The following is a 26,597-nucleotide window of genomic DNA, read 5'->3' on the forward strand; positions in this document are numbered from 1 at the left end:
CTATCGGCGTAAATATTTGGGTCGTTGAATACGCTTGACTCGTCAAAGGTTACCGAAAAGCGCAAGCCGGGCAAAAAATCGACTTCAGTCAACGCCACCGCCATTGCCGCGTCGTTCGTGCCGATTGTATTCCAAGGATTCGACAATAAAAAACAATCAATTTGACAATAGGGGCTGCTTATTTAATGTAAAAAAGTTCCCGGAGGAAGAATACGTGGTACTCTCGTGAAAATGGAAAACAGAAAATTCATCCATACATCATTTTGCGGTGCCTTGGCCGTCTTGACACGTTGGCGATAATTATGGCGATGATCCAACGCGTGCCCTTCACTTTGTCTTAGATGATAAGGCGAAGTAGTATTTAGGTCCCTTGATAATACTGTCTTGCTTGCTTTGATGCTGTTAATGAGAGTCCAGCTGATGTTCACCATGCAAACGCGTCCTCACTGGAGGTGTGGGTAACCCAGGATATCTTAATCTTTAATTTTTGAAAGAAACTTCCACAGGCTACTGTAATACATTTTACAAAACTGTTTGAGTCCTCCTGCGTCGGTTTTTGTTGAATACTTGCTGACGTTTCGTCAATCATCCTGTTGGCTTCTTCAGACCTTGACTGAAACTGGCACGCATTTTACTCTGTACCTTATATATTGTTTGAGGGGCGCGGAACTAAATGAGGGGCATGAACACCGTCTCCGATGAGTGTTCCCATATTGGTGACAGATAAAGGACTTGAGTCGCGGTTAAGATTGCTTATGGATATCTATAGACTCTCGGATTTTTCGTTGGTAGAAGAATTGATTACATGCAAGAATTTTAGTTTTTCCGAATAAAATGTTATGTCCGGCTTCGTGATTTTATTTGGCAACCGCTGATAAATATGTTGGTCTTAGTCATAAGTCGCTTTCATGTTCTTTGAGCCTAGTTGATATTTTGCGTCCGGTGTCTCTAATGCATTCTTTGCCGCATATACACGGAATGCTGTAAACTCCTGGCATGGAATGGAAGGGAATGTTGACTTTGACGGATCGAAGATGTAGAAATCTATAAGCAACCAAAAAAATCTGTTTTTTGACGTTATAACTTCTGAAAGAATACTTGAAACTGATACTCTGTGCACTGACCTTTTTGTTAAGTTGTTAGGATAACGTCAAAACCTCATCCGTTTATAAAATTCTTCGAAAACGTATTTTTGCTTTACTTCGAGAAAGAATTCATCATACCCGCTTAATAAGCTTCTAGCTTATTTATAATTGAAGCTTTTATGGTTCAGGTTTTACTGCCATGAAAACACCTATCAAATGTAGCATTTGAGGACTCTTTTTCGAAAGTGAAGAGGTTTCTATTGCTTAAAATCGGCTGTCAAGATATTAATGCTTTGTGAGACAGAGTTACCACTTTTCAGCAGCCTATTTATTTATTTATAATAGTTAACTCTATCAAGTTAAAGTTGCGCTTCTTCTACATCTGTTCCCGCTATCATCAATTTTGTCATGCTGATGTTTATTTTATTGCCTCATGTTTTCTGTCCTATACCACTTCTTCGAAAATTTTTTCGGAATCAATGTTGGTGACAGAAAAAAACCCTGCCGCCCCACTCACTTGGATGGTATCTACGTGATTATAATAGAGAAAAGCCCTTCAAAGTCTATGAACCAAATAAGAACGTTTTTCCTGAACTCAAATTTTCTGAAAAGTCGAACGAGAGCTTCTCTTTTCCGTGTTCATTTCCAAATCCAAACTGCTCTGCGTTCTCTCATCGCTAGGGTCATCGTTACCATATTAAGTTTATGTTTTGTAGCAACCCCCCGTATATGCCATAATTTTTTGACGTATTTCATATATTTTTGCTGGAAAAGTCAAAAAATCGCAAAGGTCGACAGAATCGCTTCTCGCATTGTTTACTAAATTTTATATCTTATTTATAATGTTAACTTTACTGGTACAGCCGGTCTGTCAGCAAACTACCAACTAACTAAATACACCAAACACAACATTTAACAACTCCAAAACATTTAAAATTAAAATTATAACAAAATGCATTTTTATTGTTATTACAAAAATGTTTTGTTGTTCCAAAATGGCTAAGAAGTTTAGAGCAACTCATTTGGCCTCTTGCAACAGTTAATGGTATAGTCAAAAATATTCGAAAGGTAACACTAAAGTTTCAGACCAAATTTAACGTTGTAATTATTTTGAATACATTGTTTGGGCTTAATTATTGGGCTTAATAATTAAAGTCTTTAATAAAAGTAACAAACAAGTCAATATTCAATATTTCCATGTCCAGCAAATTTCTGCGTCCCTCTGCCTACTATACGGGGTGACTAGCGTGCCCGTGCTTGTCTGGTTTGGTTTAATTACTATAGTCAATATGTTGAAAGAGTGCAAAAGAGATAAGTGAAATTTTGATGGTTTAAATGAAAAATTAATCCAGTTCTTCCAACTTTCAACCCTCACAAAATATAGAACATATATTGATGAAAACCTTAGCTGTCTTAGGATGCAATTTTATTAAATTTTAATGTAGAACCAGCTTGGTAAATTTTTTGAAATCCACGTTTTCTGTAATATTAAATGTTGATTTGACATAATTTTGAAATTGCGGAAGAAAACAGCGATTCGCTGGAGCAAAAAGATATGTCAATGTCATAGATTAAAAAATACGTTAGATTTGACAGTGTAGAAATATAGATAGAGATAGACATATGTTCTAGTTGAAGACCGTGTTTTGTACACGATTCATAAAGAAAATCCTGGTTTTGTGGCTTTAGGAACGAAAAAATGTCAATTAGAATTATACGAGGTGTGTTCAAAAGGCAAGGTGACTTTTATCTCTTTCAGAGTAATCCCAGCCCAGCCCAAGTATAACTTCCAAATCTCCTTCGTTTTATGGGTTTCTTGACTTTTGGCATCAGAAAAAAGTCGTAGAGGGCCATATCCGGTAAATAGGGTGGCTGAGGCATGATTGTGATTTGATTTTAGCCAAAAAGTAGACACAAGCAATAAAGAGTGAACATTATAGTGATTCAAAATCCATGAATTGTTTTTCCACAATTCCGGACGTACGCAAAACCTTGACATTTGATAGAAATTGACGTGCTTTTTTCGGTCTTGGTGATTCTGGCTTCTTCCATTGGGACGACTGGGCTTTGCTTTCGACGTCATAACCATATACCCATGATTCGTCACCAGTTATGACTTTCTTGGGAACATCAGGGTCATCATTGACGTCGTTTAACAGCTCTTGAGCGATGCTCCTTCGACGATCAAACAAATTTTGCTGCTACACGTTTCACGCCCAAAACTTCGGAAAAAATTACATGGCAGTAGCTAACAGAGATGCCGACGTCTTCAGGCACTTCTATAATATTGACTAGACGATTTTTCTACACCATTTGTTTGACTTCTTCAACGCTTTCATCAGTTATTGACGTACAGGGGTCGTCCAGAGTGAGGTTCCTCATCGGCGTCTTCTCGAGCATCTTAAAATAATTATAAACCTTTTTTTTGCTTAAAATAGATTCGCCATATGCCATTGTCAACATTTCAAGTGTTTAGCAGCACTGTATTCCATTTTCTGCAATTTTCAAATTCTTTGTTCCATTTTTTTTGAATGATTAAAATCGCCGAGCACACAAAACACGTCTCGCAAAAAAAGTAAACGTTGAAAACATATGTTAGGTACCAACATAACAAAAAAATATCGGAGATCGCCCAATTACACCTTACTTTTTGAACACACCCCGTATATGGAATATGATTAAATTTTAGTACAATTTAAATAAACGAGTGTTTCGGAAAAGTGACTAACATGGATGTTTCGATATTTCTTAAATAACTACTACCTAAATTGTTTTGTTTCTATTAACAACTTACCCAGAAACGGAGGCAGCAGCAAAGAAGAAGAAACAAAAAATGAATAAAAGGATTTACACTAAGATTACTAAATTCTGTAGAAAGAAAATGTCAGTAAAAAATTGCTTGTCGAAAAATAATAATTAATATCTAGTAAAAGCCATAACTAATAATACACATATGAAAATAGCGCTGACGTCAGGGTGAATTTGAGCCCATAAGCACGTTTCTTTCTGTTGTTTTAGTCAAAACTGACGCATTAAATTTGTTTTATTATTCGGGGCAAAAATAATACTATTTTTGATCTCTTTTTTTAAATTATAATTATTTAATTTATATATTATTATAATATATGATAAATTTTGACTTTCGACGACCCAGCGATGTTCGATTTTTTTCCAGCTAGAGTGTGTCGCTTACTAAGTGACGTCGACGAAACACAAATTACCACGATTAAATAAATAAATGGTTTATTGTTATTAGTTCCAGTCAAGATAAGATTATACGAATGAAACCCAATTGCAAACAAACGCTTAAAATTAATTTTACTGCCTTACCTATTGTTAGCGGTCCGTGGCAAAACAACGGAGCCACGATCGTCCGCTGTTTACCAGCGAAAGCAATATACTTATTTTCGTTAAACGCCATTTGGGAGCTCATAAATATTCACGATAATCCGCTCGATTTTGAAAGTCTAAATTTTACCAAGGCGCCCCATTGTTATGCACAATGTTTACGTTTTCTTATTATAATGGCGCGTCGATACCCAAGGGGAAGAGAAAAACTTGTGTGTCTTGCAATTCTTTGCTTTTGAGATACGAGGTCGCGAAGGTTTTGGAAAAAACCTTTTTAGAAAAATTAAAATTAATCTTGTCTTGACTGGAAGGTAGTTTAAGTAGTTAGATATCACCCCTAGTTAGGTAGGTACGTTGGTAACACCTGCTATTTAAATCTTTCCGATTCCTCCTGCGTTGGTTGGTTCGCATTCTTCTCTGTTCTTGCTTATATATTGTTTCAGAGGGGATGGATTCCCTCGGATGAGTGATTCCCATATTGGTGAAAGGTAAAGACCTGAGTCGCGGTTAAGATTGTTTGGTTGCTTATAGATTTCTACATTTTCGATAGTCGGAGTATACAGCGTTCCATACATATGCATTGGAAAGACCGGACGAAAAATGTCAAACAGTCACTTTTTGAGGATGCATTGCTTTTTGAACAATCTCTCTTGGATTTCCTAATCCCCAAATACGAGCATTGTGTTTGTTTACAAAGCCACCAACGTGAAAATGTGCCTCATCGCTAAAGATGATTTTCGTTGAAAAATGAACCCCTTGTTCTCGTATCCATTCGCGACGCTGTTGATGATCTCGAGGTTTCAACTCCTGAGTTATTTGGACTTTATATGGGTGTAGATGCAAGTCTTTTGTTAAAATTCGCTGTGGTTTGGATCTACACTTTCGCGAACACTGGCAATATTTTGATCTGTCCGACCTGCGCAATCACGTTGAGACACTTTGAGGTTAGTTACAGATCCAGTTTGCTCAAATTTTTGAACCACATTCCAAATTGTCCTCTCAGAAGGTCCATTTTGCTCGCCGAAAAATTCACGTAGAGCTCGAAATGCATTTTTTCTTGATTGACCATTTTCATAATAGGCTTGCACAATTTTTACACGTTGTTCAGTCGTATATTGCTCCATGAATAATTTTGTTTATGTTTTGAGGTTGGAAATCTCATATGATAATAAACAAATACAGTGACGTTTCAAAAAAATATTTCAGATTGTAATGTGGAAACTGTTATTGAATCACCCTTTATAAGCAGGTACAGAGAAGAATGCTAGACAGTTTCAGTTTAGGTCTGAAGAAGGGCGTAAATAGTAAGGTGCAAATTCTACAAACTTAGATGTTAAAAATCCTATTTGATTTTGACCTATTACATTTGACTTACGAATGCGGATGACGTTTGAACATGAATGAATTGAATATTAGATAACGCTGTTAAAGATATTTGGATAATGCAAAATACCAACAAAGGCTTCCGTAACTCTGTAGAATAATCTACTTGTATCTATTCAGTATATTAGGAAGGGCACTAGGTTTTAGAGGGATCTAAAATTGCATAGTAGCAACTAACATAAAAAAAGAAGCTGTTGCTACAAAATATTCCTAAGTGCCTTTCTACACTGATTAGAGGATGTAATTTAAGTTGTTGTAAATTGTTTGTTTTTATTTTGTTAATAATGTTTTCTTTTCTAAAATTGTAAGACTATTAGCGTCCAACAAGAAAATTTGGGAGTAAGAAGGATTAAGACGCTGGTATGCCGTTTTTGTTTACAAGACTTACACGTAAAGTGTAACTTAACAGGATATTTCTAAATATCAAGTTTTTTGCATTATATGTTAAAAAATGGATGATTTATAAATAAAAAAAAATAAAAAAAAATAAATAAAAATATTATTATTATTATCATTATTATTATTATTATTATTATTACTGTTATTATTATTATGGACTTTGTGGACTTTGTCGAGGAGGTGGCACTTGGTGTTGATGGCACTGAGGTGGTAAAAGCCACATTGTTTTACATCACTAAGACTTTTGACTGTATTGATCACAATGTATTGTATCGGAAGTTGGAGTGGTATGGTGTGAGGGGCACTCCGCTCGAATTGCTTAAGTCTTACCTGATCTTACCTAGATCTCAGTTGGTCGAAATCAACGGAACTAGGAGCGACGAACTTCCCGTCAGGTATGGTGTTCCTAGACCTCCTACTTTTCGTTATATACATTAATGATCTCCCTTTAAATATCCCCAGACGATATTGCCCTCCTTATAAGGGGAAATAATCTCATTCATCTGGCGGAAGAGTGTGTCCGCACAGAGGAAGTCGCGGAGACCTGGTTCAACTGCAACAGTCTTATTCTTAATCACAGCAAAACTCAGCGTATGACCTTCTCAGGGAGTAGAGTCAGTCATCTGAATCAAGTCCCAATTAATCTATTGGGCGTCACACTGGATAGATCGTTGACATGGGAATCACATATCAAACTCCTTTGTAACAGATTGTCCATTAGACTTTACCCGTTCCATCATGCTGAGGATGGTTTATTTTGGCTTATTTCACTCTTTGCTGTTGTACGTAGTCCTAAACTGGGACGGGTCTGTCCATGCAGCCAAAGCTTTCCGAATGCAAGAGAAAGCTAATTCACACACAATTCGCGGATCAACACCTCTGGCACATTGTCGCCCTATCTTCAAATCATGGCACTTCCTAGTCTGTTCATTTACCGTGCACTGACTCACGTCCATGAAAATATACATGCTTCTGAAAGACATTCTGACAGACACGCAGACAACACCAGACAGGCAGACCTCATCGTACCATACTATTCCAGACTGACAACCTCGACAAGGAATAAGCCTCGCACCGACTTGTACAATGTTCTTCCTCAACATATCAGAGACTTATCACAGTCTAAATTCGCCAGAAAATTTAGACTGTTTCTTCTGGAGCATGCTTTTTACTCAATTACAGAATACACGCGTTCGACCAAACACGAAATGTTAGATCAACATATGTTTTATTGTTAACGTATCTATATTTACGTTTTCTGTTAAATTTTAGATTCCATTGTTTTTACACTTTATAATTTATGTATTGTACTTTTACAGTGTATGTCTGTTGTATATTTTGTCATATTGCTTTCACGCATGGAATTTTTCTATTTTTCTGTCTTAAGAATCTATCGATATGATTAATTTATCGACAACCACAAGTTGACAGCGTAAATCTTTCTTTTTTCTTTTGTACTACTGACGCGCCATTTGTTGTAAAGACTTTTTATGTAAACAATTGCTAAATAAATGTATCTATCTATTATTATATTTATCACAAAAGATTCGCTACTCGTGTCTTACCAGGCTCGCGAATTATTTAAATTATTTATGGATTCACTTACCATTACGGGACACCCTGTATAGCCAAGTCAAGTTCATATCGCACCAACAAAAGCGTTAGAAAATTGAGATTCTTCAAGGTCTTCTTTTATTATTATTAATTTTTAGCCTTTTTAAAAGTAGCGACTGCTCATGGGTTCCTGAGGGTTCTATGTTATACCATTGACGCTGTTTTTATGACGATTTCACTATATAGAGTGTTTCACACTTATTTCTAGGATAAATAGAATATTACACAATAACGTTAGTTTGCTTAATAAACACAGGTTCGAAAGCAGCCTCTTCTATAAGGTTCACCTTTTTTATTGAAAACTGTGTAAAAACTGCTATTTTTGCTTCCAAAATCAAAAATACCCCCATAAAAAAAATGTGTGGTTTAAGTTGTGTTTAGGTATCACATACCGATTCAGACATAATAATTTTTTGGTTAGTTTTTTTAATATTCGGTGACAGCAATCCAGTTAGAAATTACACTATTACACCATTAGACCCCTAATTTAACATTTACGACATAAGCTGTTTCAATACGCATTTAATCAGTTACATTGTGAGATGATTTAGTGGTTAAGTCATCCAATCCCCGCCCTTTTTAATATCAGAAATTCCCGTAGAAATCCCTCCCCAACCCGCCCGTTATTTATTATTCATGCTGTCTATCCGGTTTACCGCTGGCAACGACGACGCCCCCGGGGGTGGAACTCACCCTATAACCTATCTCTTCATTTAGAATGAGCAAACAACCCTAATGTACCTATCACCCAATTGTAACCCCGGCCTCCGCTTGAAAAATCAATAACGCAATTGTTTATAAAATGTAGGTTAAGTTCGTCGGGACGCGTTTGTCGGAATTTTATGTGTTTTAGATGTGTATCAAAAGTCGGACATATTTCCACATACATACATTATGGGTAAAGTGAAACGTCGATAAAAACTATTATGGATATTTCGACTATTATTTTTTGTTTTTTATTGGTGATGGTTACATTTTGATTACTTATTCTATTAAACTTGGGAACCTATGAAATGTTCGCGAAGCGTTTTCGTTACTCTTATAAAGCCCTTATAGCACTTAAATGGAGACATAAAGACCATAAATGAGTTTTATCACGGCTATAAAACTTACGTTAATAAATTATAACAGCTATTATAAAATTTGCGACCTACCTACAGTATTTATAAATGCCAAACAACAAACTTCCTTTCGAGTCCTCGTGTATTTTGTTTTTACTTTTTACGATTTTTACTTTTACAGTATTATAAAAATTCTTATTCATTATAACTTTAAATTTTATTTTATTTGGTATAAAAAAGTAATCGAATAATTTTATATTTTACCATTTCTCAAACCAAAGCACCGTCATTTTGAGAACTTTAGAACGTAATTTTTGGTAAAAACCTAAAAATTAAAATTATCTCCCATGAAATTTGTTTTTGTAATGAACAGTACAGAACATTTTTTTAAAAAGATATTTTCAATTTTCAATAATATTATCTTAAAATGCGATATTCTTAAGATTTTAGGTAAGTATTTATGTCAATTAAAAAAAAAACAAAATTGGCGATCATATAAAAGAATTACATGTTCCCCAGGTTCGCTTTTTAATAACCTATCTTTCTATAACAGCTTCGAAGTAATTTAACATCTCGGAAACTTATAACACTTAATATGAGTGTGTTACAGCAACATTGCTCACGCAAATTGCAATTATGCTATCATAATCTCATTTTCAGTAGTTCTTTATTGGTTTGCTCTTAAAAGGGCTGTGCTTAACTTTTTATAAATATGTAGATGAAGTTTAGGTTTAAATTAAAAATTTCTTTTAAAATTGTGCAAACGATTGGGATCCATTGGGTTGCTGTTTTGGCCATTTAAAATAGTTAAAAATGGAAACAATTTGGATCCGACTTCGGTGTAGGAATATTAATCACTGGTTTTAGAACTATTTCTATAAAAGCTGCTACTGTATTATTTTTTTTTACAAGTTTTTCATATCCTCGAAAACATTACCGGACTATGTTTTATAACATTCGTTGGGTCTCATAGTATAAAGGTTTTGCGGAGTAAGTTATAAAACTTCTAGAGTAAGATTATTATAATATGGTTTTAAAGAAAGTTACAAAAATGTTTTTAAAGTAAGTAAAATCAAAGTAAGCAATGGAAACGTTTTGCAAGCAATGTTATAAACTTAAAGAATTTGGTTATTTATTGGACTTCTTTCAAAAGTTTTTCTTACCAAACTCTACCATAACTACAGAAACTATTCTAAAAACTACGGTTTCTTCTAAACCGCTTATAAATATGGAGTTACCTTAGGTTTAAAACTTAAGCGGCGACAAATGTTAATTGTCTCGCAAGTGGAATCAACACGTTCTATAATAGAATAAAAGTTGCATGATAAATAATACCTCGTGGTATCAGTAACGCATCAATGAATAAGTTCAGATAATTAATGTGCTGGAAACTTATTTGGACTATAAGATAATAAAAATGAAACACGGACTATTTGGCAATGTACTACTCGTATGTTCAGTATAATAATACTGGCAACTAAGTATAGTCCGACGCACGATAAATACTATAGTAATACTATAAATGCTATATTAATGCTATTAACGTTTTTGTCTGCTCGTAGGCATTTTTGGGTTAATAAATCAAACCGACCGTTGCAAGGTAGTAGTAAGGAAATTAAAACACAAAATATATGAATACATTCAACAAAATTTCTAGAACTCCTTCGAATGCTAACATCGATACGATTCATTCAGATGTATCCGGTTACCGACCACTCTGTGAGAAAGTCTTGCGAGCGAATAGCAATGCTGGCTCTCATAGTTCAATGGGCGAACGACGACGGTTCTAAAACCAGAAATGGAATTGATTACTATTAGTGTCGGCGTCAGCTGATTAGAGCGACACTCGTATCGAACGAAAATGAAACTGTTGGTGCACTAGGGACACAAAATATAGAACAATATATAAAAAAAAAAGATAGAAAAAATCATTTTTTTTTTAATTTTTAGGCAAATTTTCATAAACTTTTTAGAAAATTTTAAATAAAACGTAGACGTTTTGGTCATTACGTTAGGGTTAGGGTTAATTCAACGGTTGTGTCATGATTTTAATTTTAAAATACGCTGTGGAATAACTACGTTACCATTTTTTTAAATGGTTAAGAACTATTTATTTTTTATTTTTTACAGTTTGTTTTAAAGAGCAAAATAGACAGGTACCTATTTTTTATTTATTTTTTTTTTAGGCCATGCCATTTTAATGACGTATTTCTTCACGTCAGACATTCGTTACTACTGTCATGGTTTTCACTATCGTGCGTATTTATGAATAAATATATTGCAAGAACCCTTCATGTTCATCGCACTCCCATCTAGAGACAAACTGGATATACCTGTAGAATCAGCTGTGGCAGAAGATGCAAAACTACTGCCTGTGATGACAGATTTTTCCACGGGATCGCCATTTAAAATCAGTACCAGTAAGAAAACAACTCCGTCAATTCAGTTCGTCTAAAAATTAAAGGATTTTAGTCTAAAAACTTGCAGTCCAGCAAATGAACCAAACCTGCTTCCGCATCGCCGAGTAGCTGGGCTGCAGTTTATTACTGAATATTTATATTAGAACTTACAGCAACGGCAGAATGTTCTTTTTACTGACGAATCCAGATGGACGAAAACGGGTATGGAGAAGAGTCGGAGAAAGATTTGCATAGTGCACGTTTAGCCTCCTACTGAGTCATAGAGGAGTGCCAGTAATGGTGTCGGGATTAATTATTCCAGAGACTTGCACTAACTTGGTTGTCTTCGCTGGATGGTTGTATGCCCACCGATATATAGACGAGATAATAGCCATATTGATTATTACTGTTAGTAGTGAATTTATCCTCATGCTCATGTTCGCCTAATCTCAGTCCTATAAAGCATATGTGGGATATGTTAGTTTAGTCATTCAAAGAGCTTGAAGTGGCTTTAGTATAAATGGCAAAATATTCCTCAAGAAGCTATTCGTAACTTAATTGACAGTATGGACCTTACGCAGGCAGTTATTATAGGTGTCAATATTAAATAATAAGTTCAAAAAAAAAATCGATAACGTAATTATTCCACAGGGTGTTTTAAAATTAAGATCTTCAATTAACACTGTATAATGACTAAAACGGCAACATTATCCAAACGATTAAATACGTGAAATAAAATTGAAAATCGTCCTAAAAATAAAAAACAGTTCTTATTCTACACATTTTACCAAAAATTTCACTGTTTTTCTTTTTTTTTCGATTCAGTATACATCGAGTTTTGCACAATTAGGCTGATGAAGACACATTCAATTACCGTCAGGCTTTAGGAATATCAACACAATTTGCTTAAAGAAAACCATATTAGTTACCGTTAGCGTCAGTTTCAGCTTAGTCTATGCAGAAGTGTAAAAAAAATGGCTAACTTCTTCTATGTGATTCGGTATCGAAATAATACTAGTCCAAATTTGTACCAACTTTGTTTTGACCTCGAAACACATCGTAACGATGACAACGTCATCCCGCCGGTATCGACTTATCTAATCTTTACAATAGAGTTTGTGTTTGTATCTAATGTTGATCAGCCGATTAAGCTCGAGTACTTTGTTATTTCCAGTATTTTGATCGAGATTTGTTTTCCACACATATTGTTCTCTCTCGTCTTATCTAACTTTTTATTTTCGTGTTGCAATTTAATTCTCGAAATGGTGAATCATCTTTTGGGGTTGTAGCGTTATCTGCGTTTGACTGACTGATGTTGCTGTTGATGCTGTGTCCGCCATAATAACCGAACTGAAATGACCGCACTGAATCCCGAACGCATTTTAAGGTTATTTGGGCAATTATCCGGTTTTGTGCGAGCGGAAGAGGATGCGATCATAATATTTACGTAATAAACCTTGCGACATTATAACGAAATTATTAAAATAATTCGGTGCGGCAATTTTTCTGGTTTACAATTTTAAATATCACTCTCGTGGTATTTGGTGCTCCCGTGCGTTAAGTCCGATTTTCACAGAGTGAGTTTAGGTTTGTTTCGGTTAGAGACAATAATAATTGCAGAATACATGAATTGCAGGAAAATATAGTAACATAGTAACCAATAAAACAAAAATACTTTTGGGACGGAAAGAAACCTATTAATTACTTATTCCTACTAATACTAATCCTATTAACTAGTGTATACTAAACCTATTAATACTAACATAGCTGATTAATCAAGTTGTGATTTGATTATAATTGGTCCGAGGAATCCTTACCCAGAATGTCAAATAAGAAAGAGGTTCTAAGGCGACCAAAACTAAAAATTATCTACATCTAGTTGGATCCCTTTGGTGAAAGACTAAAGCCTGAGCTATGTTGACAGTAGCACATCATCTTGCCATGACGCCCTGATATTAAGAATTGACTTCCTTTTATTTGTGGAGTATCTCAGCGCAACAAATTGCAATTATTATATAAGAAACAAGTCGAATTGCAACTTGTTCCAAAGTGACAAAGGGCTTTGAAGTTATGAAAATGTCAAAAAATGCAAAGTCTCTAGCAGATCTCGCGAGTATAGACGATTCGACTGTACGAGGAAGACGATGCCGAAGATGTTCCTGATTAAAGAGAAACGCGCAGATTGGGAACTTTCCCGCCTGTGGTTAATTTGTTGATCTATTGAATTTTGCTACCTTCTGCTACCGGGGCGGACCCCCGAAAAATTCTTCGTGTTGGGTTTACAAAAACATAGCCGTAAGTGGGGGCGGTCAAATCTTTCAAAGTAGCACCAAAAATTATAAAACCCAAATATTATAAATTTCTAAGATTTGTATTGTTAATCAGTTTCTAAACATCGACGCACTAAATGCAGTGTGTAATATTTTTCTTAAGGAACTAAAAAGTAATTGCTATATCGTAAAATTTTCATATTTAAATGGTCAGGCCGACCTATTCTCAGAAATCACCTTCGCGAACGTTGCTAATTAAACTGTCATATTAGTCTCTAAGTATAATTTTTTGAAGTTTTGTAAGGCACTTTTTAATCTTCAGGTATGCGTTTGTGAGAAATAATAATTTTGTATGTAAAGGCAATATCTCACAAAAAATATTTTTCAAGATTTTTTTTCACTATGTTTAGTACAAATTTTGCAAGATTAGTCCACCATACATGCAAATTTCCTGATAACGACGTTGGACATATTTTCTGCCTACTCTGGATTATTACATAGGCACAAGCTCCAAAACTCATTTTGTTAAGTTCAATTCTGAGAAACCTTGGTTAACTCTTCAAACAAATAAAACATAAGAGAGCTCTATGGCGTAAATTTAAGGCTCTGCTTCCGATTATGCTTTGCACAGAAGAGTTTCTCCTTGGAGATTAGAGAGGCGAAGTGAGCATTCGAAAATGACCTTCTCAATCGGCCCAAAGCGTTTTATTCCTATGTCAGACAACACGTATCATCTAAGGTATATGCCTTCCTGTCATATAACCAGGACTTCATTTGGAATGAATTTGCTTGATATTTTGCTAGTGTCTTTGCTGATGAACCAGCTAATCTACCGTCTCACTATGAGAGTCCAATAAATCTAGATTTATTAGAAGACATTCACTTTGACCAAGAGGACGTGAAAAAAACTCTTTTTGAGTTAAAAGAATATTCTGCTCCCGGACCTGATGAAATTTTCAGTAAAATCTTAAAACCGTGTGCTCCTGTGCTTGCAGAGCATATTTATATTATTTTGAGAAAATCTTTGGACTCTGCCACACTCCCAACCCACTGGTTATTCGCAAATGTAACACCGATTTATAAAAAGGGTGATAAGCTCGATGTTTCAAATTACCGCCCTGTCAGCCTAGTGTGTATTATATGTAAGGTTCTTGAACGCCTTATAGTCAGTTGTCAATCAGCTGTTACCGTTTTTGATCGACTGCCATATTATAACTATATCGCAGCATCACTGGACATTATCTCTTGACTCAGGTGATCCGGTGAATATTGTTTACCTCGACTTCAGCAAAACTTTCGACAAAAGTGCCACATCGACGCTTGTTATTCAAACTTGAAAAGGTCGGAGTGGGGGTGAACTGCTAGAGTGGATAGCGGCGTTCTTAAGCCATCGGTCGTTCAGAGTTCGAATTGATAACGCTTTTTCACTGCCACAAAACATACCTAGTGGTGTTCCTCAGGGATCGGTGCTGGGATCAGTACTATTCTTAGTGTATACCGTAGATTTGATACTCATGTATGACACTAAATTATTTGAAAATCCTTCAACACATGCGGAGAGAATTGAATACTATTTCCAAGTGGTGTTCAACTTGGCTATTGCCGCTGAATGCTCAAAAGTGCTCTGTGCTGCATGTTGGCAAGAACAATCCCGGTTTGAATTATTGTACCAATGGAAACTTTGTGTCAAGTGTCGATTCTCAGATGGACCTAGGTGTGACAGTAACTAATGATCTTGCGTGCTGTATACATGTATCAAATATTGCAAAGAAAGCAAACTGCGTGTTATTTTTGTTAAAAAAGACTTTTAAAAATCCTAGTCCTCGCATCGCTTGCAGATTTTTCACCACTTACATTCGCCCCATCCTGGAACCATTGCGTGACTGTGATGTTCTGGAAAGAGCCGCTACGCGCTGGCCACTTCAACTTAGACATACACCTTACGATGAGCGTCTCAAAATATCGAGTCTGCCAACATTAAGTCAGCGTCGGCTGCGAGGGGATCTCATTCAAATGTATATTTTTGCGTATGGCCAATTTCCATCTGATGTGCCTACGTGGTCATCCATTTAAAATAAGAAAGGAACAATTCACATCGCCTGCATTTTATAAGTAACAGGACTTTCGATTATTGGAACAGTTTACTTATACAGTGTATTGTTTCACAGCAATAACTAGATATTTATTATATGTATAACAATCTTATGCTACTAACTATCAATACACTTTGTTCTTTTTAATAATAATATCTTCTGTTAATGGGACGTTTATGAAGAATTAAGACGTACCTATTGATTCTATGTGATTTTTTTTCTCATATGTAGGGTCTATAATTTTGATATTCATTTTTTATACGAAATAATCGTTTTATATTCAGGTTGGTTGGTAATCAATGCCAAAAGGCAATGCTAGACTAAACTCGCGAAAATATGCCTTAGTAAAATGTTACCCGTTGGAGAGATACAGCGTGTAGTTCAGTTCTCGAAATTGTTTTTTTCTTATAACGCAAACTATTATTACTGAAATACCTCCCTAAAATTGACAATAAAGCTAAACTTGCAGAAAAAAGAAGGCTTCTATGAAACAATAAGATTTATGTCAGTATCGACATAGTGATTAATTATTAAAGTGCCAGTAACTTTTTACTGTAGTGTGTAATTCCAACGCGATATATGCGACCACATCGAAATTTGTTTTGCCAAGTTGGAAAGAAATTTCTTGGAATTGGGCAGTTTTCGCAAGCCGAGAAATGTGGAAGATAATATTGTAAATAGTACTTTAGATTTCTCATTGTTTTTTTTTAATTCTGTTAATAACCTTAGATTAATAATACATCTCGAGGATCAGTCGTTTTGGAAATGAACTGAAAATTGCCAGAATGCGAATATGGTACATTATAAAATCAGCTTGAAACATATGATGTAGAATGTAGAATGTAGAACACAGCAACGAGCGTCCTTTAATATTTGGGTAGGCTTTTGGAATAATAAAATTATCGGTCCAGTAATGTATAAAATGTAGCGTAACGTCCGAAAGATGTCAACAATTGATATTAAATAATATTTTCAATCACTTTGATGACAAACTATTTAATATTAAGCGTTCGCTATAGTGACAAAACCTCACAATGAACTGAATATAATAAATATGTTAAATACATTATTTACAAATTAGTGGATAGGAAATCGTGGACCTATACGATGGCCTGACAGAAGTGCAGATCTAAATCCACTGTAACTGACTGTAACATTCTGGCCATCATCGTTTTTGAAGAAGTACGAACCAATGATTCCACCAACCCATAAAGCGCACCAAACAGTCAGTTTTTCTGGATGTAACGGTGTTTCGACATACATTTGAGGATTAGCTTCGCTTCAAATACGGCAGTTTTGTTTGTTGAAGTAGCCATTCAACCAGAAGTGCGCTTCATCGCTAAACAAAATTCGCTTATGAAAATCGGGAACAACGGCAATTTCATTTTGGGCCCATTACTTTTTATGGGGATATTTAAAAAATCGTTAATATCGGGACACCCACTTTAGTTAGTTTATAATTTAAAAATTGTTTTATTATCTACTTTACGGGATCAAAGAAATTTAATATTTTCACTATTAATTTAATCAGTGTTATCTTCTCAGGTTCTCAGTTGTTTCCTTGTTGATTTGCGGTAATAAAATATTTTTTTATATTTATTTTAAAAGCGTCTTGTTTTGGTACTGCAATAATTAGTTACCAAAGTAAAATGTTATTAAAACTCTAATAACTAACAAATACGTCAAGACAGTTTGACATAATGCTGTTGTTTCATGACCACATTGTTTCTTGTATAAATTTCGCTTTACTTTCAATTTAGGGCGTTATTGTTTACTAAATCATTGAGTGTATTTTTCAGAATGATAACCTCATTAAAAATATTAAATAAAAAATGCAGGTCTGTATTTAATAATAATAATAAAAACGTTTGCTAACACCATGAAAAATTACAATGGATATACATAAGTGAAAGTAAATTAGGAAAACATGCAGCAAAAGGCTTGATATAAATCGCAGGCATCCAGGCAAATCCAGATAGCGTTAAAGTCTCATTTAAAAAGAAAAATTGTTCCAAATAGCAAAGAATAAGCCTTATATAGTAAGTAAATAAACAATAATTATCTAAGACGGGGAAAGTGGAAAAGGTAGGAATAAAAGGAGAGGAATAGGAAAAGTTGAACAAAAATAAACAAGACACTACCACTAAACAGCTCTAAATGCATGTAGGTCTGTATTTAAAAAGCTGAAGTTGATGGTGGGCACACAAAACCGAAACGTCATACTTAAAACTTGATAATGTCAATTTGTAGCGGAGAAAACGTTACAATAGGAACGTGTTTTCAATTTTTGTTTAGTTGAGGCCAGGAAAAAATTCAAATGAAATTGCTGATTTTTCCTTTTTACCGGATATCTCTGAAATTATTCAGAATTTTCTCGATTTTAAAACGGTTTTAAATTGAGCACCGAAATATGCAACGTTGCCTCTAACTTTCTCTAGTTCTCCACAATTTTGGGACAACCTGTACAATAATTATAATATAATAATTTGACTGTTAGTGAAGACTAAAATACATTAGTGTTTATCTTTCCTCAGAGATTATGAAATTGTTTTGGTCTCTATGATGTTAAGAAGTGTTTTTTTTTTCGATGTATAGAACTTTAAGTTGCAATAAAACAACGATGGATTATTCGATTGACATGAATTTTATTTATCCGAAAGATAATCTTGTGGCATTACATTTTAAATATGATTTCTGGCATATGACCGCCACGGCTGGCGCGGATGTAGTCCAATCTGGACGTCCAATTTTGGATGACTTTTTCCATCATTTGTGGCCATATATCGGCAATAACACGGCGAATGTTGTCTTCCAAATGGTCAAGCGTTTGTGGCTTATCCGCATAGACCAATGACTTTACATAGCCCCACAGAAAGTAGTCTAGCGGTGTTAAACCACAAGATCTTGGAGGCCAATTCACAGGTCCAAAACGTGAGATTACGCGGTCACCAAACGTGTCTTAAAATCGTGTCAATAAATCGATTGTGGCACGAGCTGTGTGACATGTTGCGCCGTCTTGTTGAATCCACATCTCCTGGACATCATGGTTATTCAATTCAGGAATGAAAGAGTTAGTAATCATAGCTCTATACCGATCACCATTGACGTAACGTTCTGGCCACTATCGTTTTTGAAGAAGTACGGATCAATGATTCCACCAGCCCATAAAGCGCACTAAACAGTCAGTATTTCTGGATGTAACGGTGTTTCGACATCCTCTTGAGGATTAGCTTCGCTCCAAATGCGGCAGTCTTGTTTGTTGACGTAGTCATTCAACCAGAAGTGCGCTTCATCGGTAAACAAAATTCGCTTATGAAAATCGGGAACAACGGCAATCTCGTTTTGGACCCATTTGCAAGCGTTGTTCAGGCGTGAGTCTATTCATGACGAATTGCCAAACCAAACTGAGAATAAATTTAATATCGATAAAACTGACCCATTGAAATTTTGGGTACCGGTTTAAGCGATTTACCTACAACATAGTCGCCCGAAAATTTCCAAAAACATAATCGCGAGGCGATCGTGAGTCCAGTAACCTATATTTTACGCGTCTCATGAAAAATGCAAGTGCCGCCGGCCACAAATCCCATTATTACGTGTCGGCCCTCGCAAAACAAACCCCATCAAATATTTAAAGGGCGAACGCCGCCATGTGCGGCGGGCTGCAATTTCGATTCCCCGCCGTTCGATTTGCACTTCGGGAATTCCCTTTGGGAATTGACATGCGATGCGCCGCGGACTACCCTTTGTCGACGGTTTTGTTGTAGGAGAAGCTTTCTGTTAAGATTGTCGAGTAGTGTGTGGATGCCTCTGTTTATGTTCAATTTTTGAGTTAGATTTACCAGTATTATTTGATCGCGTGCTAATGGTGACCATGTACATTTCCTGGAACAAGGTACCGTTCGATATAATGCTGCTTTATGTTTTCCGTGTCAATAAGTTGTAAAATGCAGTAATAATTATTTACCTCCCGCTTATAAATTACGCAAAAAGCACGGGGAATAAGTTTTTTTTTATTTGGCCACTGCTAAGTAATTCAATACGGCCAGCTTACAATAAATAAAATAGACTTTAATTCAAAATTCTGAAGGATTGATAGAAGGGGTTCGGAACACTTCATCTCCCGCCACGAGACATTCGTCCTCGATACCGGCGCAGTTGGGAGTCCCTAAAGGTCGTAGTTAAGGAAACGCAAAAATTTGTAATGCAAACATTTGCTCCCACTACCAGCTATAAACTTTACATCATACTTTAAACCGTTTCTTAAATATTTGACTTTTTAAAACAATATATTTGGAAGCGCCAAGCAGCTATGTGCAATGCTTCTATCAACCTTAGGAATAAGGCTATGTGCGGTACTCACTCTCTCTGTGACTCCGATCAGTGCTGCTACAAGCTTTTTGGTGTGGAGCTTTTTCTCTCGGCGAATTGCAATTGCACGTGTCCGTATTATTGTTATTGATTTTCCCGCACGGAGGTGAAAGTCGCATACGTAAACTGGAAAGAAGAAATGAAGTTGCTCGGACCACGGCATGGTGGCGCTGTACTGAAAATTGCGATAGAATTCGTAATTCAAATTCAAATGACATTTGAATGTGCAGTGAATGTGGTTATTAACATATCCTGTTTTGCTTCTTCCCGCTTGAGTATATTTTTTTATTTAATAATAAATAATCTTTACTAGATCAAAGCTCCTTTTTTGTGTCATTTGGAAGTCGGATGATATTTTTTGAATCGTATAACCTTTTCTATGTTTTGAATAATATTGTTGCAACATCACATTGAAATGTACTACTCCTCGCGGTTCTATTGCAATTTTGTTTATATTGGACACAAATTTTGATCAGTTTTGGCCAGGGATTTAATTATACTCGGTTCCTAAGACCTCCTTGTTCCTTAAAACGTTCTTGGAATTAATATCGTTTAAAGGACGGTTTAAGCAAGCAGGAACGACTATAAATTTGAGCCTTAAATGCTTTATTAAAAATAAATAATGATTATAAATACGGCTACAAAACATTGCTAAATATTAACATTATTTAAAGTAAACATTATTTTTTAAGTAAATGTTCAAACAAATCTCCATTAACACATAAACACATTCTAAGGATATAGCATTTTGTAACTGGTTAAGGTTTTCAAATTTAACATTTTTATGTGACCTCACAGAAAGAAGTCGTTCGGCGAGAGCTCAGGTAAACTGGATGGTTAGAATTATGGATGGGACAACCATCCATCTGGTATCAGATCTGATCTTCGCGAACAACTTCCAGTGCGGATTCAATTTGATTTTGTAATAAGTCCAAATAGGTTTCTGTCGTGAGGCTATAGTCCAAAAAAATGGCCCATTAATATAATGTCCGTATATTATCACCATAACATTTATTTTTTGAGGGTATTGGCTTCGAGTATGAATAAGACGATATTCATTGTCTTGGCTCCAGTACTAACAGTTTCGAACATTTAGTTCGTTGTTGAGTGTGAATGTACATTCATCAGTGAAACATCATTTCGAAACTAAATGCTACCCTTCCTTCTTCATCGCCTTCCTGGAGCTCTTTGCTTTTCGTATTTATAGGAAAAATGTTTTTGTTTTTTATGTGCGCTACACTGTGGTTTAATGTTATACTTGTGGTGGTCGGTTGCTTGTTACTAATCATTTTTTCCTCCACATGCAGTAAAATGTTCAAATCTCTACTGTCCCTTTCTTCTTCTTCTCTATTATCTCTATTATCGACATTTGCAGGTACTTATCATACTGGCTCCTTCAACAAATTATATTACAACTTTGCTATAAAATGTACAGTACAGTACAATATTTCCTATGTTTCGTTTGGCAAAATTGCTTCAAATTTCATAGTAATCCTGTATAGAGTTCCAATCAAACACTGGCTTTTTTAAATTATTAAATACTGCTGCTTTTAAGACTTCGATCGCCACCACAATGGTTTATTGTTGCATTCTTAATCATTCAATTTGCTGGTCACATTCTGTCGCCGTAATTGTTAATCCTATATTTTGGAGTTTTAAAATTATATATGCTACAAAGAAAATAGTGCACGTTGCCAAAGATAATTTATTGTTTCCCGTGTTTTTGGGCATCAGTAAACATAAACTCCGTTCGTCTGTTCTAATAACATACATTCTCTTCTTCTTTTTTTTTTCACTTTTCCCCCCGTACTGTAGGCTATTTTTTTAAATTTCAAATAGAAACTATGATTAAGTGGCGATTTAAACTAATATATTATATTTAAATGGAGCCTGCTCAAGTTGATATTACAGGAGTTTGTTTTATCGAACCGCCATCTTGAAATAGTTCATCAGACCGAGGTATGGCGGCGGTATTTTCATGTTTATACTTTTTTCCTACTTGCTTGTCCGTTTTCGCGTCGTCGTCATGAACTTAAGAAAAAAATCAACAGCGTCGCATTTAGCTAATTTAGACGAATTTAAGTTCAGATTTGTTGACCGTCCTTTTAGATGATCCGAGCGAATCGAAACAGTTAAATCTGTTTAGCACGGGTCTAAACTGTTGTCGAAAAAATCTACCACGACGCATCGAAGTGCTAATTGAAAATGTCTCCTATTTACCTCTCTCGTTACTTTGTTACAGTTATAGAACGCAGCCTATAAATAAACAATTTCGTACCGCTAGGTTGTTGCCCATAATTTTATCATGTGATGGCGATGAAACTATCTATCCGGCATACATTATCTTATAAATACAATTTCTAGCACGAGTTGAATACAATTTGAAGTCCTTTTTTGGGAAAATAAAAGCATTATTAATAATAATAATAATATTTAGATATTTTTAGACCATGGACCGTGAACTATTTTAAAACAATTTTTTTTCTGCAGTCTGCAATGACAAAATATTTTTCAAAATAATGGACGAGGACACAAACTGAGTAAATATAGATTGTGTAATAATAGGTAATAATAATTAGAATGGTAAACCGCAGAGGGAAGAGTGTACACCGCAATTCCTTTAATTACTTATAATTCCTTGGAAATCCGTTGGAATTACTTAGATTTATTCCGGAATTTTGTTATTTTGTAATGTTCATTGAAGTATAATAATTTTCTGGTCTTCGAATACCAAAGAAATACTTCTGTCCCAGGCATTTCCTCGAATACACTTGATCGGACGTTCCTAAACAAAACTGCTTACGTTAAGATCGATTAATATTAAATTTCATTGCATCCTTTGCTGGTGTCGGGCTGTATTCCCACGCTCGTTGTGCACGTATTGATTTTCAAAAATTTATTTTTTTTTATTTGCAAAATTCAAATCTAGTATTTTCCCTAGAATGTTACCAGAAAGTTTATATGGAAACAAAATCTGGAAAAGAATTAATGAATAGAACTACAGCATGGATACATAAACTCCGTGTACAAAAACATGTTACAAAGTTTATGCGAGGCTGCTTGCTTGAAGGCAAACGGAATATGTTCTAGAGTTGAAATATTACTCAACCAAATATTATGCCCTACATTAAGACATTCTTCTTCTTCCAGTATATCTCAGGCAATCAATTAGGCTTAATGTTAGCCGCGCCATTTTGCCTAAAAACAAAAATCATTTAAATTAATTAAATTGGCAAGTAAATTTTGTATTTGAAACAATTGAATTTTTGCACACTTATAGACTTCATATTAACAAATTTCACATAAACAATAACTGTTCTTGCTTATTCTTCCTTTTCTTTAATTTAACGGAGTTTTCTTTATCGATGAAGTTTCAAAGCACTTCAAAGTCTTACTATAGTTGACAATGCTATTATTATTTTTGCACCAATTGTCAATTCAGAAAATAAAGTTTGTGTGTATTATCTAATAGCTATGTGGCATATAGATACGTTTGTACAATATACTATGTTTTTTAATGTGAGAGAGTAATAAAATATAAGTTTGCAATTAAACAGGATTGACAACTCGAAGCTTTTATCGTATTGTTCAAATAAATTCCAATTATTATCATCATCGATCAGCCTTTTGCATGCACTGTTGAAAATAGGCTTTCCTATTTTTCTCCACTGTCTCTTGTCTTGATCGCTCTGTCCGATCGAGACTCTCTCATTTTTCGCTGGGTCGATCTGAACTTTTTAGCCGATGAGTGAGTTATAGAGTTTCCTCACCCTAAGGGATAACCGGCACTTATAACACACTGATTAAAAACACTTCGTTTTAGTGATATCGGAAGCTCTGATTTAAATACATCTTAAAGTTAGGATCACACTGTGCAATAGAAAGACGAATTTGGTAAAGAAAGTCATGTGACAGCTAGTTGGACGAACTATACTTGTTGGTGTCCAGAAAACTAATAACTACACTGTTAAGTTTTTCAGATTTTTTTCTATTTCAATCACATATTCGATGCACTTATTGCTTTTATCACAATTCACTGTGTTTACTCCCCTTTGCAAAACCCTTTACTTTCGCCCATACCCCTTCTACGGGGTTTAATTCATAGTGATAGATATCATAATAATAATAATAATCTATTTCGAAGAAAATTTCATCTTCAAAACTAAAACTATGACTATAATAAGTCATCAACTATATTCACTCCAGCAAAGTAATAGTGACACATACAGTCCATTATATTATTTAAAATTTACGTTTTATTAATGTTGTAAACCATGAGAGACTAAGACAAAAAACGTCAGTATCATTACAGAAGTCATTAAATAATTTCATCAACTGATAGAGAACACATTTAATCGAAAAATTGGTTCTCGGAGTTACTAGGTGAAATGCAGGTGATGCCCTTATAGTCCTTGAAGGACCATGAAAGTTCAGCTGGCTTAGCAACTCAGGGCAATCAACTAATGAATTGCAAATATGACAACAAGAGCTTTATTCAAATTTACAATTTTCAATAGCTTCTTTTTCAGCATAGCGTTCTGAAATTGCTTTTTATTTAAAGTAAGCCGATGAGATGTTTTTCTTTTCATAATAAGTGGGTATTTTTTCGGACTTTCTTGGGTGGCACCTCGTATTTGTAAAAACTTCAGCCGCATTTACGACTTTATGATAGCCTCCAGTCTGTTTTGATTGAAATGCTTGGAAGCCACCACCACTCCATTTTTGCTACCAATGTGAGTAATTATTAATTTTGTATCTTTTCCTGAGAGTGCTTTTATTCCAGTGCACTATTATATGAAAACTTGCTTCGAACTTCGTATAAATTTTTATCCTGTCATGTTTTATCTTTTATTTATCCAAGTTTTGTTCAGATAGTAGATATTCCTGTTTTCCCATTGAAACTATCGGAACTGCTCGAAAATATAGTCATCATCAGCTGATAATTTCCTCCTCCTGCATTAAAAGTGATTTTCTATTTTTCATTTTTTCGTAACGAAAACTCATTTCCTTTAAGGTTACCCACACCAGTCGCTTTCTTGTCAACTGTCCATCTCCCTTCGTATTCGAACACGTTTCAATAATTTTTCGCTAAAAACAATATCAAAAATCCAATTATTGGGGTTGATGGGACTGAAATTTTAACCATTATTTTATGCTTTTTCTAAAACTTCTGGACCCCTCCTGCGTCGATTTTTGTTGAGTCGAACTTGCTAACGTTTCGCCAATCATCCTGTTTGGTTCTTCACAGCTTGACTCGCGTTTTACTCTGTACATGTTTATATATTGTTTGAGGGGGAGCGGAGCTAAATGAGTGGTGACAGGTAAAGACCTGAGTCGCGGTTAAGACTGTTAGGTTAATTATAGATTTCTATAGACTCTCGGATATTTTGTTGGAAGAAGAATTGGTTACATTTAAGAATTGTAGTTTTATCCAACAAAATGTTATGTCCGGTTTTGTTATTGTGTTCGTCAACTGCTGATAAGTTTATTTGTCTCAAGGCTCTTTCATGTTGTTTGAGCAATCTTAACCTCGACTCAGGTATTTACCTGTCACCAATATGGGAATCAGTCATTCATCCCTCATTTAGCACCGCCCCTCTCAAACAGTATATAAGCAGGTACAGAGTAAAATGCGAGCCAGTTTCAGTCAAGCTCTAAAGAAGGCAACAGGATGATTGGCGATACGTTAGCAAGAAGGAATCCAGAAGTTTTGTAAAAAGTATTACAGTAGCATCTGGAAGTTTCTTTGAAAAACAATATTTTATGTATACCATTTATTCTGTCATACATCGCTCATTTAGTTATTTTTTGTTTAAAAAACTCTGTATCGCCAGTCATTTAGAGAAAAGCAAAAATTATAGTTCTCCAAAAGTAAATAACCCAGACTCTTTTATTAAACGCAGACCAATATGCATTTTCTCCACTTTATCCAAAATCCTGAAATAAATAATTGAGTAACAAATTCAGTCACATATAGAAAAAATCATATTATCATTCATCAATCGGGTTTCTGCAAGTATCAAACTTGTCCCACGGCATTAACAATAAACATTGTGGGTGTATTAGTAAAATATTGCTTTCAGTCTTCCGTTTTCTCAGGTTTTCTGATCAAGGTATCAACAAAAGCTGATCAACTTATAACCAATTTTCTTAGTTCTCGAACATACCGTGGTAACAAGTCAAGCATTTTAACCGCGGTTGGTCTTGCCGGCGCTTCACTATTCTGTGGATGTCTCGAAATTTACGCCTTTTGCCGTATCCCATTTTTTAAAATTATTAGGAACGTAGGGTTGTTTACGGATCACAAATTGAGATCCACATAGTACTTCAACAAATCTATAGCATAAATTATGCACTTTACATGTACCAGTACAAATTAATATAAATTTTAGACTTTATCAGCATTTGCCTATTTAATTGGTCCCGCGCATTCTACGATATTTCATGAGTCTTACGTATTATATTCGCAGTCCTTTACCAAGTACTAGGCGAAAGAACAATCATCCGTCTTTGAGGTCTCTTTAAGGCGGATGAACTGAATCTCGCCCGTTGTAGAACACATTAATTTTAATAT

At 35.1% G+C, this 26,597-nt stretch overlaps 1 protein-coding gene and 1 long non-coding RNA gene across 4 annotated transcripts in view; one reads left to right on the forward strand and one right to left on the reverse strand.

The window, feature by feature from the left end:
* The window catches only part of LOC132706665 (uncharacterized), a 62,863-nt gene that overhangs the window by 21,381 nt on the left and 14,885 nt on the right, over window positions 1-26,597 (forward strand). The gene's annotated exons all lie outside the window — the stretch shown is intronic.
* On the reverse strand, window positions 10,282-12,589 carry LOC132706439 (uncharacterized). Of its 2 annotated transcripts, XR_009619588.1 has the most exons (4): window positions 12,219-12,589; window positions 11,397-11,744; window positions 11,224-11,341; window positions 10,282-10,676 (listed from the first exon to the last, which is right to left on the reverse strand). It is a non-coding gene; the product is annotated as an uncharacterized LOC132706439 (long non-coding RNA). The 2 variants fall into 2 exon arrangements; XR_009619587.1 differs by having other exon boundaries at window positions 11,224-11,744.

The sequence above is a fragment of the Cylas formicarius genome, unplaced genomic scaffold, assembly GCF_029955315.1.
Source record: "Cylas formicarius isolate icCylForm1 unplaced genomic scaffold, icCylForm1.1 PGA_scaffold_8__14_contigs__length_24414737, whole genome shotgun sequence".
Taxonomy (NCBI): domain Eukaryota; kingdom Metazoa; phylum Arthropoda; class Insecta; order Coleoptera; family Brentidae; genus Cylas; species Cylas formicarius.